Source organism: Lipotes vexillifer, unplaced genomic scaffold (genome assembly GCF_000442215.2).
Source record: "Lipotes vexillifer unplaced genomic scaffold, Lipotes_vexillifer_v1.1 scaffold1442, whole genome shotgun sequence".
NCBI lineage: Eukaryota > Metazoa > Chordata > Mammalia > Artiodactyla > Lipotidae > Lipotes > Lipotes vexillifer.
Window position 1 is genome coordinate 2,316,727 of NW_006797379.1, and position 7,628 is coordinate 2,324,354.

The following is a 7,628-nucleotide window of genomic DNA, read 5'->3' on the forward strand; positions in this document are numbered from 1 at the left end:
TATTTTTTTTGCGGTACGCGGGCCTCTCACTGCTGTGGCCTCTCCCCGTTGCGGAGCACAGGCTCCGGACGCGCAGACTCTGCGGCCATGGCTCACGGGCCCAGCTGCTCTGTGGCATGTGGGATCTTCCTGGACCGGGGCACGACCCCGCGTCCCCTGCATCGGCAGGCGGACTCTCAAGCACTGCGCCACCAGGGAAGCCCGGAATTGGTTTTTAATGTTAAATATCAGCAAAGGGACTTCCATGGTGGTTCAGTGGTTAAAACTCCGAGCTTCCACTTCAGGGGGCTTGGGTTCCATCCCTGGTCGGGGAACTAAGATCCAGCATGCTGCGCCATGCTGCCAAAAGAAAAAAAAAAATCAGCAAATATATTTTCTGTGTCCCATCTTCTAGCTTAGTGGGATTCAGCTCTGGCTGCCAATTAGAATCACCTGGGGAACTTTAAAAACTACGAATTCCCTGCCCCCACCCCCGCAAAAAAACACATGCCCAACCTCTCACCCAGAAATACTGATTCAGTTTGTCAGCAGGGCCCAGATTTTTTTTTTTTCTTAAGTTCTCCAAGTGATTTTAATGTGCAGCCAGAGTTGGAAAATATCATTCCTTTTGAGTGTGAATAGCAACAATACTGGTGGTGCTTTCTGAGTGGTTGTCCCCTGCAGCGGTCTCACGGGGAGGATCCTGAGTAGTTTCTATGGAGTCTGTCTGCTTTGGTCAAGGAAAGCTCCAAACACTGGCTCAACTGGTTTTTATCTGGTACATTTTCTCTCATACCTATAACCTCAGAATATTCCAGTCTATTTTAAGTCTTCCTGTGGTTTCTAAAGCACAATACTTTCCGAACTGAAGACTTAGCCATTTCAAATCTCATGGGCTATGATTCAATCTAGAGCAGAACTAAACAGAACTAAGTACCCCAATTAGTAGTTGGACATTTTCTTATTGATGAAAAAAGATACATGAAAGAGCATTGAACTGTAAAGCCCTTCATAAAAGAGTGAAATTATTTTTTATGTTGTTGTTGCTATCACCAGTGGTGTAAACTGCAGGAAGATAGGAAAAAGCCATGGAATAATCATTGCGTTTGGACATGTGAATGTGAATTTCTGACTCATCCACTTGTTAGCTGTGAGTCCTTGCCCTCTCTGGGCAGATGTTTCATGAAAGATGGAAGCATTAGCAGACCTCAGCAGGAAATTTTGTAGATTAAAGAAACTAATGTGCTCGGCAAGGAGTGAGTCCTGAGCAAATGGCAGTTACCTTCCTGTATTAGTCAGTTAAGCCTATGATGCTGCTGCATAGGAAACACTCCCACCCTCAAATCTTAGTGGCTTAAGGAACTAATGCTCGGCAAGGAGTGAGTCCTGAGCAAATGGCAGTTACCTTCCTGTATTAGTCAGTTAAGCCTATGATGCTGCTGCATAGGAAACACTCCCACCCTCAAATCTTAGTGGCTTACTAAAACATCATTTATGTTCTCACTCATGTGTCTATGGGTCACTTAGGGCAGCTCTGCTTAAGGCTGTGAATCAGATTGAGGTCGGTTCCATATGTGTCTCATTCTGCAATCAGCAGCTTCCTGGGGCATGCACTTCTCATGGTGGATGACAGAAGTACAAGAAGAGCCTGGCAGAAATTTGCAGTGCCTTTTAATATCTCAGCTCAGAGCACATGCATGATCACTTCTGCCCATTTTCCCTTGGCCAGAGCAAGTCATGTGGCCAAGCTCAAGGTCAGTGGGACAGAGGAGCATAATCTGCCTCATGAAGCTATGGCACAGTAAAGGGAATAGAAGGAAGAATTGTAAACAAACAATATATTCTACCTCACTTACCTTCCCTTCTGCAGGGTGCCAACAGAAGAAAGATGGGTAAGGAGGGAGGAAATAGTTGGCGCCCATAGGAACTCTACCTTGTGCCTCATTTGTAAGCGCTTGTCTAGACTCCTTTGTAGATCTGGTCTAGCATTCATGCAGGTAGAGAAAAGCCATTCTGTGGGTGTGGCAGCATTCTGGCTCCTCTCCCACCTCCAGGTGTTTGTAATGAAGGATAAACTTCTCAGAGGCAATCTAGAATTCACCAGAAGCTGTCTCAAATTCTGCTTGCATCAACACATCTAAATTTATTTAAAAAGATAAACAGAAGCAGAAGCTGGTGAAATTCAGCAAAACAGACTACACTATATACCAATTGTCAAAATAGCCAGATCTTGGTCTAAATTCAACCCCTTCTCTTTACCCCTTCCACATCTTTTTAATGTATGGGCACCGTCTTTTAGGATTTGCTCTAAATGACATAATCTCTTCTCCAATATATAATGGTGGTAGGCTAAGTGCCCTTCATTTGAATTCTAACGTTTCATTTGGATTTCAAAACTGGGTGAATAGGCAGCTCCACCTCTATTGTCTAACCAGAGGATTCTGGCCAAGTGTGTAGTGTGGTTATAGAGAGTTACCAGATATGCCCTTGCATGTTCTCTAATTTCAGGAGGATTTTAGTGAATAAATCAAAGGTGTTTGTCATAATTGAGGATAATTCAGAATGTATTTCAAGATATCAAACTATATGAAAGTCATCTCCCTAAAGATCTTTGTTGAAGGATATTTAGTAACAGCTGTGCAAGCAGAGGATGGCAGGCAGAGCTGTGCTGTGTTCATTGTTACGATCTCAGAAGAGCTACAGAACCACCCTTCTCCAGGTATGGTCCCTGGACCACCAACATCAGAATCACCTAGGGCTGTTTGTTAAAAATGCAGATTCACAGGCAACCCCCCCAGACTTAATGAATTCGAATCTCTGGGTGCAGGACCCAAGAATTCCCACTTTTATGCACACCAAGGCTTTTGTATAACCTCAAATGTAGACAGAGGTCCTGCACATCTTTGATTCCAAGTAACAGTTACGGAAAATGAGGTTTTTATAATGCCAAATTAATCACTCTCACTGATAAATGCAGTCAAAGGATCTTGTTATTATTACTGAAGATTTTTTAAAGACTAAATTTGTTGAAACTTGCAACAAGGGTGCTACTGTAATAAGATTTTTTTTTGCCTTTTTTTAACATAATTTGAACATTTGAAACCATATTTTTCATTAAGACCTCTATTTCAATAATAACCATTTTCCTCCCATTTTCTCAAATACCAATGGCCTACAAAATGTGTATAAACATTGTTTGATGAAAGATGAAAGAGACACAAGTTTTATTTGTGTTTTAACTTTAGCACATTTTTTCCCTAGTGGATAAACTGCCTTTTTATGGTGTTTTAGGTAAAAGAACTACCTACAGTGAAGGTAGTGTAACCACCTAAATGAGAATTATCTTTCATCTTCCACTTAGTAAGTGCATTTTAATATTTTTATCTGTGTGCATGGGATAATAATAAGCATTAACTACTTCAATAAATGAATTAAACAAAAGGACAATTTTGAGAGCTGAAATATAGAAAACATCAACTAAGAACAAGTTGGACTCCTCCCTCCCTTTTCTACGTTCCTTTACCTCCTGTTTATTACATGTAAGTTTCAAGGCCTTCATCTTAATGGCTTCCTGCTTCCAACTGTGTGGAAGATGAATGTGAACAATTTGGAAGATTCTGAGACCTTTTCTTAGTGTAATCACTGAACACAAAGATGCAAAAACATGTGGAAACATCTGCGTCCCAGATTAAGAATGTCACATCTATGTTTGAAAAAAATCTCTTCCATTATCTCCCCTTTAATCCAATTAGCAAACACATGTCATTCTAAAAGATTCTGGTAACCATTGCTCAGAGGGGGAACAATCCAGAAAAGAAATGCAAAAAGGATATTTTCAGCACCATGAAATTTAAGGACTAACAACTATGGTAGGAAAGATAAAGATAAAGCTCATGCATTTAAGGCTTTTATGTACTTGGGCTCAGAGTTTTTTCACTTTATTTTATGACAAGTAAAAAAATTTTTGAGTGACAAGGAAAAAGTAATGTTACCTCCAAAGTGATTTCAAGGGAGAAAAGATTTCCCTGTGAAAATAGCAAGATCTTCCCTGACCAACAGGGCTGCAATGTCAAGGGTTCAAATGCATTCATGGAGCATTTATTTCTATTTTGAACTTACCTAACTATTTGCCTCAATATATCCTGCAGCATTTTTGAGACAGGTCAAGGGTTTAAGAGGCCCTGGGGTGTAAGCTAACATTTCTTGGTTCACAAACAGATCTCATGTCAAAGGTTGAGTGTGCTATAGCTGAACATAAAATGGCCCCATCTCTTCAGCTGCCTGATGATTTTACTCACAGTATCCAGCAAATTGGGATATTATTACAGTGCTCCTGCAGTAAGGGTCTCATTGTAACCTGATTTTATTTTCTTTTAGTAATTATTAATATTCAAAAAATAAAATGAATAACAATGGAACGACATTGGAACATTCAGATAGGCAACCAACTCTGCTTTTGCTGTAAAAGGTATTGAGAATCATTTCTTGGTTTTTTTGTTTGTTTGTTTGTTTTTATTTTGGCTGCGTTGGGTCTTTGTTGCTGCTTGCGGGCTTTCTCTAGTTGCGGTGAGCGGGTGCTACTTTTCTTTGCGGTACGCGGGCTTCTCATTGCGGTGGCTTCTCTTGTTGCAGAGCACAGGCTCTAGGCATGTGGGCTTCAGTAGTTGTGGCTCATTGGCTCTAGAGTGCAGGCTCAGTAGTTGTGGCGCACGGGCTTAGTTGCTCCACGGCATGTGGGATCTTCCTGGACCAGGGCTCAAACCTATGTCTCCTGCATTGGCAGGCAGATTCTTATCCACTGTGCCACCAGGGAAGTCCCCATTTCTTGGTTTTGGTTCACATCTATTCATAACGAAACTTTGGATTTCTCCGCCAGAGTCTTTATTTATTTATTTATTTTTTGCGGTACGCGGGCCTGTCACTATTGTGGCCTCTGCAGTGGCAGAGCACAGGCTCCGGACGCACAGGCTCAGCAGCCATGGCTCACGGGCCCAGCTGCTCCGCGGCATGTGGGATCTTCCCGGACCGGGACACGAACCCGTGTCCCCTGCATCAGCAGGCGGACTCTCAACCACTATCGTGCCACCAGGTAAGCCCTCCGCCAGAATCTTGATGCCTGTTTCTAAAACAAATCCTCTACCTTCAAATTGGCCTACGTGGATATTTTGTGTAATTGAAGAGTGAAAGATTTTTACCCCAATTTATTCATTTTTGTAAAGGCTGCTGCCTGAAGGACTCTGGACTTGTGTGTATAATTGTGACTAGAATAAATAGGGCACAATTCTTAGCTCATGTGATATGTTCTCGATCAATATTTGTTGACTGAATATAAAAAAGAAAAATAGTGGCTTTAGACTGGACTGTGGCAGCAAATTTGTGTACACACACACACTTTTTTGGCCATTGTGGGGGTGAACGAGATAATTTTTTAAGATGTAAAGCTTAGTTCTAAATAGGGATGCCTCAGTTGACATTTGATTATTATGAAACCCCCCATGGCTCTCTGAATCTGTACTGGAGCATCTCTCTCCATCCTTGCAGTGAACTGCAGACAACTTGATCTCTCCAGTGTAGATTGCCAAACCTTTGAGGGCAGAAACCTTGTCTTATATCATCTTTGAAGTTTTTGTTGTACCTAATTCAGGGCAGTGGACCTAATACATACTTGCATATTGGTTGACCTGTACCACACTGGGTTTTAGAAAACCAGAAACTAAAAATAAAATCCAGGGTTGTAATATATTAGTAGTTTATAGCAATTATTATTGTGTATGTGTTTTTTCAGTGCGGGGGATTCAACTTTTCAAAGCACTTTTATCACTTATGTTCTCATGGGTGGGAGGGTGGGTAGAGACCACTCCATCTGCTATCATCTGATGTTATGGGCACACGTAGATTGCCTTGTCATACCACCAAACTATTGGATTGACTTAATGCAGACAATTGACAAGTTGTTTTTAGAATTACCTGGACAGAACCTGGCAGGTAGTTATGTTGCGACGATCCATGTTGGACATTTTGCAGTTAATTGTGTTGAATGGAATTAAAATAATAGGTAACTTTTTTTTTTTCTTTAAAGGGCTTGAAATGCTTGGCTTTTTATTTATTTATTTTTGGCTGTGTTGGGTCTTAGTTTCTGTGCGAGGGCTTCTCTAGTTGTGGCAAGTGGGGGCCACTCTTCATCACAGTGCGCGGGCCTCTCACTATCACAGCCTCTCTTGTTGCGGAGCACAGGCTCCAGACGCGCAGGCTCAGTAGTTGTGGCTCACGGGCCTAGTTGCTCTGCGGCACGTGGGATCTTCCCAGACCAGGGCTCGAACTCGTGTCCCCTGCATTAGCAGGCAGATTCTCAACCACTGCACCACCAGGGAAGCCCAATAGGTAACTTTTATTGAGCATTTTTACTGAGCCAGTCGTATTCCTTCAAGCTCCTCATAGAGAAGGAACTTTTATTTTTTATTTATTTATTTTTTTAAAGAAAGTGTATCATCTTTATTTCTTTTTTTTAAAATTTATTATTTATTTTTGGCTGTGTTGGTTCTTTGTTGCTGCATGCAGGCTTTCTCTATTTGCGGCAAGCAGGGGCTACTCTTCATTTTGTTGCGTGGGCTTCTCATTGTGGTGGCTTCTCTTGTTGTAGAGCACAGGCTCTAGGTGTGCTGGATTCAGTAGTTGTGGCATACAGGCTCAGTAGTTGTGGCTTGCGAGCTCTAGAGCGCAGGCTCAGTACTTGTGGCACACAGGCTTAGTTGCTCCGTGGCATGTGGGATCTTCCCAGACCAGGGCTTTGGAATTAGCATTGGCAGGTGGATTCTTAACCACTGCACCACCAGGGAAGCTCGTGAAGGAACTTTTATTATCCCCATTTTTCAGATGAGGAAACTGAGGTAAAGCAACTTAAGTCATCTGAAGTTAAGGTCAGATAGTTAGTGATGAAGGAGCTAGGGTTTGATCCCTGGCAGTGTGGTTCCTGAGGCTCCTCTGTCTAGGTTAATGTAGCAGAAAGGTAGCTACTACCTTTTTTTTTTTTAAGTAAGTGAAGTAGTCAACCATGAAATTACAACTCAAAGAATAATAGAGTAATGAAAAAACTAAATGTTCTAGACCTGCCAAGACGTTGGAGTAACTTAGAAATTATGAAATTGTATTATTTCTGTCCTGGGTATTTGCTCAGCAAGATCCTGGCATATAAATCCCATTCAAGGGAGAGATTCACTGGGAATCATTTGCTATTCCCTCTTTGCAGACCCTACATTCTTCAGGGAAGACCTAACAGGGAACATATTATATGAAATTAAATAGTGTGTCTCAAGCAGAGTGTGGCCAGTCCTCTGGAATTGCCTGAAACTCTCCAGTGAGAAGCAAAGGGAATTTTACTCTAGCCTGCTGGTCCTCTGACAGCTGATGCGCCATCCCCTGTCTCTCTTACTCTCTTAGCTAGTTTGCTTCTTGAAGCTAGGCGGAGCATCCTTAAAGAAATGGGCATCTTCTGTCTGTGTATTTGAAATTATTAGTAGTATGGGAAGCTTTGTGGAGTCTGTAGGTCGTGGGCCAATTAGGAGAGAAAGACAGAGAGAGAGAGAGAGAGAGAGACCGGCCGGGGGTTGACCGGGGGGAAGTGAGAGTTCATTGTAGCGCAGATTTCCATT